At 56.7% G+C, this 8,045-nt stretch overlaps 1 long non-coding RNA gene across 1 annotated transcript; it reads right to left on the bottom strand.

Annotated features, from left to right (window-relative positions):
* Positions 1–743: 743 nt before the first annotated feature.
* Positions 744–7,762, bottom strand: LOC142825310 (uncharacterized). The gene is made up of 5 exons (XR_012899746.1): positions 5,424–7,762; positions 5,198–5,327; positions 4,042–4,898; positions 2,884–3,741; positions 744–2,584 (listed from the first exon to the last, which is right to left on the bottom strand). It is a non-coding gene; the product is annotated as an uncharacterized LOC142825310 (long non-coding RNA).
* Between the last annotated feature and the right edge of the window lie 283 nt (positions 7,763–8,045).

Below are 8,045 nucleotides of genomic sequence, written 5' to 3'. Positions count from 1 at the left end.
CCGAGAGCGAGGCGGCCGGAGACCCCCCCAGAAAGCATTACCCGAGAGTGGAGACAGAAACCCCACCCCCAGCACCGCTACCGGAGAGCGGCGCCAGAGACCTCCCGAGCAGCATCACCCGAGAGCGGCGCCAGAGACCCCCCCCCCCCCACAGCAGCGCAACCCGAGAGCGGTCCCAAACACCCACCCAGCAGCAAAACCCGAGAGGTGCGCCAGAGACACCCCCGCAGCAGCATCACCTGATAGCGGGGCCAGTGACACCCCCCTCTGCAGCGCGACCGGAGAGAGGCTCCAGAGACCACCCCCAGCAGCGCGACCCGAGAGCGGCGCCAGAGACCTCCCCCCAGCAGCACGACCCGAGAGTGGAGACAGAGACCCCACCCCCAGCACCACTACCGGAGAGCGGCACCCAGAGACCCCCCCAACAGCGCGACCCGAGAGCGGTAACAGAGACCCCCCCCCAGCAGCACGACCGGAGAGCGGAGCCAGAGACCCCCCCAGCAGCATGATCCCAAGGAGGCGCCGGAGACCCCCCCAGCACCGCGACTCGAGAGTGACGCCGGAGACCCGCCCCCCCAGCAGCGTGACTCGAGAGCGGCGCCAGAGATTCCCCGCAGCAGCACGACCCGAGAGTGGTGACAGAGACCCCCCGCCGGCAGCACGACCGGATAGCAGAGCCAGAGACCACCCCCCCCAGCAGCAGGACCCGATAGAGGCGCCCAGAGTCATCCCCACAGCAGCATCACCCCAGCGAGGCGCCAGAGACAGCGCCCAGCAGCATGACCCGAGAGCGGCACCAGAGACCCCCCCGCCCCCCCCAGCAGCACAACCCGAGAGAGGCGCCAGACTCCCTCATAGAATCATAGAATCATAGGACTGGAAGGGACCTCAAGAGGTCATCGAGTCCAGCCCCCCGCCCTCAAGGCAGGACCAAGCTCCGTCTACACCATCCCTGACAGATGTCTATCTAACCTGTTCTTAAATATCTCCAGAGAGGGAGATTCCACCACCTCCCTTGGCAATTTATTCCAATATTTGACCACCCTGACAGTTAGGAATTTTTTCCTAATGTCCAATCTAAACCTCCCCTGCTGCACTTTAAGCCCATTACTCCTTGTCCTGTCCTCAGAAACCAAGAGGAACAAATTTTCTCCTTCCTCCTTGTGACACCCTTTTAGATATTTGAAAACCGCTATCATGTCCCCCCTTAATCTTCTTTTTTTCCAAACTAAACAAGCCCAGTTCATGAAGCCCGGCTTCATAGGTCATGTTCTCTAGACCTTTAATCATTCTTGTCGCTCTTCTCTGTACCCTTTCCAATTTCTCCACATCTTTCTTGAAATGTGGCGCCCAGAACTGGACACAGTACTCCAGCTGAGGCCTAACTAGTGCAGAGTAGAGCGGCAGAATGACTTCACGAGTTTGGCTTACAACACACCTGTTGATACAACCAAGAACCATATTTGCTTTTTTTGCAACAGGATCACACTGTTGACTCATATTCAACTTGTGGTCCACTATGACCCCTAGATCCCTTTCCGCCATGCTCCTTCCTAGACAGTCGCTTCCCATCTTGTATGTATGGAACTGATTGTTCCTTCCTAAGTGGAGCACTTTGCATTTCTCTTTATTAAACCTCATCCTGTTTACCTCTGACCATTTCTCTAACTTGCTAAGGTCATTTTGAATTATGTCCCTATCCTCCAAAGAAGTCGCAACCCCACCCAGTTTGCTATCATCTGCAAGCACGACCTGAGAGTGGCCCCAAAGACCCCTCCCCCCCAGCAGCGAGACCCAAGAGCGGCGCTAGAGACACCCCCAAACTGCACGACCAGAGAGCGGCACCAGAATCCCTCCCTGCAGCGAAACCCGAGAGCGGCGTGACTGAAGAGACCTCTCACTCACTAAGGTCTGTGGCTGTGGGAATTCTATCCTTTAGCCCTTCCCCCCCTCGCCTATGCATAGGGCCCTCTACAAGAACACTGAGTCAGTCAGCCATGACGCACCACCGCTCTCCCTTGCGCGACTGGCGTACCTGCAGAATTCCCGTTGGCTCCTCAGCCCTTAACCATTGGAGATGCTCACCTGGAATGCCTGCAAGTGTGCTGTACAAGGACACGGCAGAAGCAGAGCAAGGACAAAGACACAGACAGGAAAAGACAGACAGAACGTATTGGCCAATACGAGAGAGCAACAAGAGAGAAACACGAAAGGCAGCCGGAAACCTTACCACCTTACGTCTTCCCCCTCGAGCCAAACGTCTGCTGAGAAGGACGCCGTGATCCAGAGAAACCAGCACCCGTGACAAACGGAAGTCCTGTTTCTCCCACCACCAAGGAAGCACCTCGGGAACCTCCGCTCGGACTCGCTGTCTAAGCAAACGTGACTTCCCTTCCTAGACGCGAGTGGGCCGTAAGCTGACAGATTTCGAGACCCGACACTTATCTCCGTGACAGCGACGGCTGCTCCGCTCCCAGCCGGACGGTTCTCGCCTCGCTTCGACCAAGCTCCCGAGCTCGCTGTTCTCGTTTCCGTTTCATCCCCAGACGGGAGGACACCGGGAGGGTTGACTTCTTATCGCTCGCTACCGAACACAGCAGAGGGGAAAAAACAAACAAACAACTTAGCGTTTCAGTCCGCAAGGACGCGGCATCGCTTCTCCTCCCACCATCGCACCGCAGCCTCCCACCATCGGCCACCCCCTCCCGCTGCCACTCCAGGAACGCGGAGGGAACGGAGGCCTTGAATCTCTATCCACGCTCTGTTGAACCGCCTACTGCCCCTTCACCAGTCCCCAAGCCACCAGGCTCCGTGCCCCAGCAGGAAGCTCCCGGCCCAGAAGAAACATACTGCCAGGACGCTTGAAGATTTCAAAGCACGCACCTCTTACTCACACAGAGCCATGGGAAGGCCGAACGCTGAGGACCCTTCACGTGTTCCGAGAATCACGTCCAGGCAGCTCAAGTCCATCTCGGACGGTATCTTCTCAGCCCACGGCCCCGCACTGATTCCTCTGCAAGGGTGGCCGAAAAAGCCCAGCGTGAGCTCTCACTCACTAAGCTCTGTGGCTGTAGGAATTCTATCCTTTAGCCCTTTCCCCCCGTCTCGCCTATGTATCGGGCCCTCTACAAGAACACTGAGTCAGTCAGCCATGACGCACCACCGCTCTCCCTTGCGCGACTGGCGTACCTGCAGAATTCCCGATGGCTCCTGAGCCCTTAACCCTTGAAGATGCTCACCTGGAATGCCTGCAAGTGTGCTGTACAAGGACACGGCAGAAGCAGAGCAAGGACAAAGACACAGACAGAAACAGACAGACAGAACGTATTGGCCAATACGAGAGAGCAACAAGAGAGAAACACGTAAGAGGCAGTCAGAAACCTTAACACCTTGCGTCTTCCTCCTCGAGCCAAGCGTCTGCTGAGGAGGACACCGTGTTCCAGAGAAACCAGCACCCCTGACAAACGGAAGCCCTGACAAACGGGAGCTACCAAGGAAGCAGCCCGGGAACCTCCGCTCGGACTCGCTGTCTAAGCAAACGTGACTTCCCTTCCTAGACCGAGGGGGCCGTAAGCCAAGAGATTTCCAGACCCGACACTTATCTCCCGGTAAGCGATGGCTGCTCCGCTCCCAGCCGGACGGTTCTCGCCTCGCTTCGACCAAGCTCCCGAGCTCCCTGTTCTCGTTTCCGTTCCATCCCCAGACGGGAGGACACCGGGAGGGTAGACTTCTTATCGCTCGCTACCGAACACAGCAGAGGGGAAAAAACAAACAAACAACTTAGCGTTTCAGTCCGCAAGGACGCGGCATCGCTTCTCCTCCCACCATCGCACCGCAGCCTCCCACCATCGGCGACCACCTCCCGTTGCCACTACAGAAACGGGGAGTGAAAAGAGGCCTTGAATCTCTATCCACGCTCTGTTGAACCGCCTACTGCCCCTTCACCAGTCCCCAAGCCACCAGGCTCCGTGCCCCAGCAGGAAGCTCTCTGCCTCAGAAGAAACATACTGCCAGGATGCTTGAAGATTTCAAAGCACGCACCTCTTACTCACACAGAGCCATGGGAAGGCCGATCGCTGGGGACCCTTCACGTGTTCCGAGAATCACGTCCAGGCAGCTCAAGTCCATCTCGGACGGTATCTTCTCAGCCCACGGCCCCGCACTGATTCCTCTGCAAGGGTGGCCGAAAAAGCCCAGCGTGAGCTCTCACTCACTAAGGTCTGTGGCTGTGGGAATTCTATCCTTTAGCCCTTTCCCCCCCTCTCGCCTATGTATCGGGCCCTCTACAAGAACACTGAGTCAGTCAGCCATGACGCACCACCGCTCTCCCTTGCGCGACTGGCGTACCTGCAGAATTCCCGATGGCTCCTGAGCCCTTAACCCTTGAAGATGCTCACCTGGAATGCCTGCAAGTGTGCTGTACAAGGACACGGCAGAAGCAGAGCAAGGACAAAGACACAGACAGAAACAGACAGACAGAACGTATTGGCCAATACGAGAGAGCAACAAGAGAGAAACACATAAGAGGCAGTCAGAAACCTTACCACCTTGCGTCTTCCTCCTCGAGCCAAGCGTCTGCTGAGAAGTTCACCGTGTTCCAGAGAAACCAGCACCCCTGACAAACGGGAGCCCTGTTTCTCCCACCCCCAAGGAAGCAGCTCGGGAACCTCCGCTCGGACTCGCTGTCTAAGCAAACGTGACTTCCCTTCCTAGAGCCGAGTGGGCCGTAAGCCGAGAGATTTCCAGACCCGACACTTATCTCCGTGACAGCGACGGCTGCTCCGCTCCCAGCCGGACGGTTCTCGCCTCGCTTCGACCAAGCTCCCGAGCTCGCTGTTCTCGTTTCCGTTCCCTCCCCAAACGGGAGGACACCGGGAGGGTTGACTTCTTATCGCTCGCTACCGAACACAGCAGAGGGGAAAAAACAAACAAACAACTTAGCTTTTCAGTCCGCAAGGACGCGGCATCGCTTCTCCTCCCACCATCGCACCGCAGCCTCCCACCATCGGCCACCCCCTCCTGCTGCAACTCCAGGAACGCGGACAGAACGGAGGCTTTGAATCTCTATCCACGCTCTGTTGAACCGCCTACCCCCCCTTCACCAGTCCCCAAGCCACCAGGCTCCGTGCCCCAGCAGGAAGCTCCCGGCCCAGAAGAAACATACTGCCAGGACGCTTGAAGATTTCAAAGCACGCACCTCTTACTCACACAGAGCCATGGGAAGGCCGAAAGCTGAGGACCCTTCACGTGTTCCGAGAATCACGTCCAGGCAGCTCAAGTCCATCTCGGACGGTATCTTCTCAGCCCACGGCCCTGCACTGATTCCTCTGCAAGGGTGGCCGAAAAAGCCCAGCGTCAGCTCTCACTCACTAAGGTCTGTGGCTGTGGGAATTCTATCCTTTAGCCCTTTCCCCCCGTCTCACCTATGTATCGGGCCCTCTACAAGAACACTGAGTCAGTCAGCCATGACGCACCACCGCTCTCCCTTGCGCGACTGGCGTACCTGCAGAATTCCCGTTGGCTCCTGAGCCCGTAACCCTTGGAGATGCTCATCTGGAATGCCTGCAAGTGTGCTGTACAAGGACACGGCAGAAGCAGAGCAAGGACAAAGACACAGACAGAAACAGACAGACAGAACGTATTGGCCAATACGAGAGAGCAACAAGAGAGAAACACATGAGGCAGCCGGAAACCTTACCACCTTGCGTCTTCCCCCTCGAGCCAAACGTCAGCTGAGAAGGACGCCGTGTTCCAGAGAAACCAGCACCCCTGACAAACGGGAGCCCTGTTTCTCCCACCCCCAAGGAAGCACCTCGGGAACCTCCGCTCGGACTCGCTGTCTAAGCAAACGTGACTTCCCTTCCTAGAGCCGAGTGGGCCGTAAGCCGAGAGATTTCCAGACCCGACACTTATCTCCGTGACAGCGACGGCTGCTCCGCTCCCAGCCGGACGGTCCTCGCCTCGCTTCGGCCAAGCTCCCGAGCTCGCTGTTCTCGTTTTCTTACCATCCCCGGACAGGAGGACACCGGGAGGGTTGACTTCCTATTGCTCGCTACCCAACCCAGCAAAGGGGGAAAACCAACCAAGCAACTTACTTCTCAGTCTCCCTGTACCAGGGAAACCAGTACACCTGACAACGTAAAAGGGAATACGTTGGCATGTCAGTCCGTAATGTCGCGTAACCTCTTCTCACATCTAAATTATGCTGCTGTCTTCTACCCTCCCACTCCGCCTCTCCCTGGCCCTGCAGAAATACCAGTGGAGAAGAGCGCTTTGAGCCCACATCCAAATAGTCTCCTTACAGAGCAGACCCAGCAGAATTCTTCGTACCCAAAAGGAAGCTCATGGCCTGTGATGAAACCGACTGCTAGTTGTCCCCTACTTTTTTGAAGGCTCCCAAGACCACGTCTGTGGAGATGTTCACCCAGCAGACCTGCCCATGTCCTGTGGAGGGAGACAGCAGGACTGCGAAGAATAGAGTCTCAAAGGGGCTGATCAGTGGAGAAGTTCATTTCCTATTTTGGTCTCTACGTGGGCGCATCTAGACTAGCAAGATTTTGTGCAAAAGCGGCCGCTTGTGCAAAAACTTCCCAGCTGTCTACACTGGCCGCTTGAATTTGCGCAAGAGCACTGACGTTCTAATGGAAGAATTCAGTCCTTCTTGCGCAAACACTTTGACGCTCCCGCTCAGGGATAAGCCCTCTTGCGCAGGAATACTCGCACAACAAGGCCAGTGTAGACAGGCACCGTAATTTTTTCTGCAAGAAAGCCATTTTAGCCATCGGGGCTATCGGAGCTTTCTTGCGCAAAAGCGCGTCTATGCTGCGCACGGGTGCTCTTGCGTAAAAGCACTTTTTGTGCAAAAGCATCCCTGCCAATCTAGACGCTCTTTTGCGGAAATACTTTTAACGGAAGAACTTTTCCGTTAAAAGTATTTCCGCAAAATCATGCCAGTCTAGACGCAGCCCCTAAGTATGACTGTCTTGACTACATGGTATTGGGGGCTGCACTGTGGAGGGGAGAGGTCTGAGGATCCCAGGGACACTGACAGTTTGGGGGATTTAGAGGCCCCAGAGTTGAAGAATAGCATGGAGGAGTGTTTGAGGGCCCTTGGTTGGCGGGCAAAGTCAACTCAGCAAGTTCATGGGGAACAATAATTGGAATTGGGGAGAGCTGGGGCTTAAGGGATCCCATGAATGGAGGGAGAACCGGTGCGGGGAGCAGATTAGGGAACGATATGGCAGGCTGCCAGTGTTGGGAAGAAGGAGGACTGAGGGGGTAGGAGTGCAACTTGAGGGCGCGGACGAAGGAATAACAGAGGCTGACAGGTTTCAGGCCTGGCGAGACAGGGGTGTGTGGGTTGGGAAGGAAGGAAGAAGGGAGGCTGGAAGGTCGCAGACCTGGCGAGACAGGGGTGTGCGAGGAGGGTGTGTGGGTTGGGAAGGAAGCCAACAGGGAGGTGAGAGGTCCCACGTACAGGGGATGGGCAGGAATAGGGCGCAGGTCGGGGTGAGCTTGGGGGTGTTGCAGGGAGCAAAATGGGGGACCGATAGACCCCATGAATGGAGAAAGGGGCTAGAGGGGACATGTTGGTTTGGGCGTTGTGGAGAGGAAGGAAAGCGAGGGACCCGAAGGATAAAAATATGGTTGAAGCGAGGGAGAGCACTCATGGGGGATAAGATTGGCTTGGGGGTGTTGAAATGCACTGGGGAAGTGAGGGAAGGGAGGTGCAGGTTCGGCTGCAGCACAGATAATGGGGGGGCAGGTTAGGCTGCGGTAGGAGGAGTGGGGGTGCTGTTGGACTGGGGGTGTAATGGATTGGGGGTGGAGTGAAAGGGGGTGTGGGAAGCACTGGGGGCAGGTCCGGCTAGGGATGCAGGTTGGACTGGGAAGCGGGGGAATGGGGGTGTACGTTGGACTAGGGGTGCTGAACGGACTGGAGAGTGAGAAGAATGGGGGTGCAGGTTGGGTTGAGGGTGTTGAAAGGACTGGGGGGGAGCGGGAGGGGAGTGCAGTTGGGCAGGGTGTGTTGCTTGCACTGGGTG

Source organism: Pelodiscus sinensis, unplaced genomic scaffold, assembly GCF_049634645.1.
Source record: "Pelodiscus sinensis isolate JC-2024 unplaced genomic scaffold, ASM4963464v1 ctg62, whole genome shotgun sequence".
NCBI lineage: Eukaryota > Metazoa > Chordata > Testudines > Trionychidae > Pelodiscus > Pelodiscus sinensis.
The sequence above is the reverse complement of the archived record's forward strand: the minus strand, read 5'-3'. Positions and strand labels throughout refer to the sequence as shown.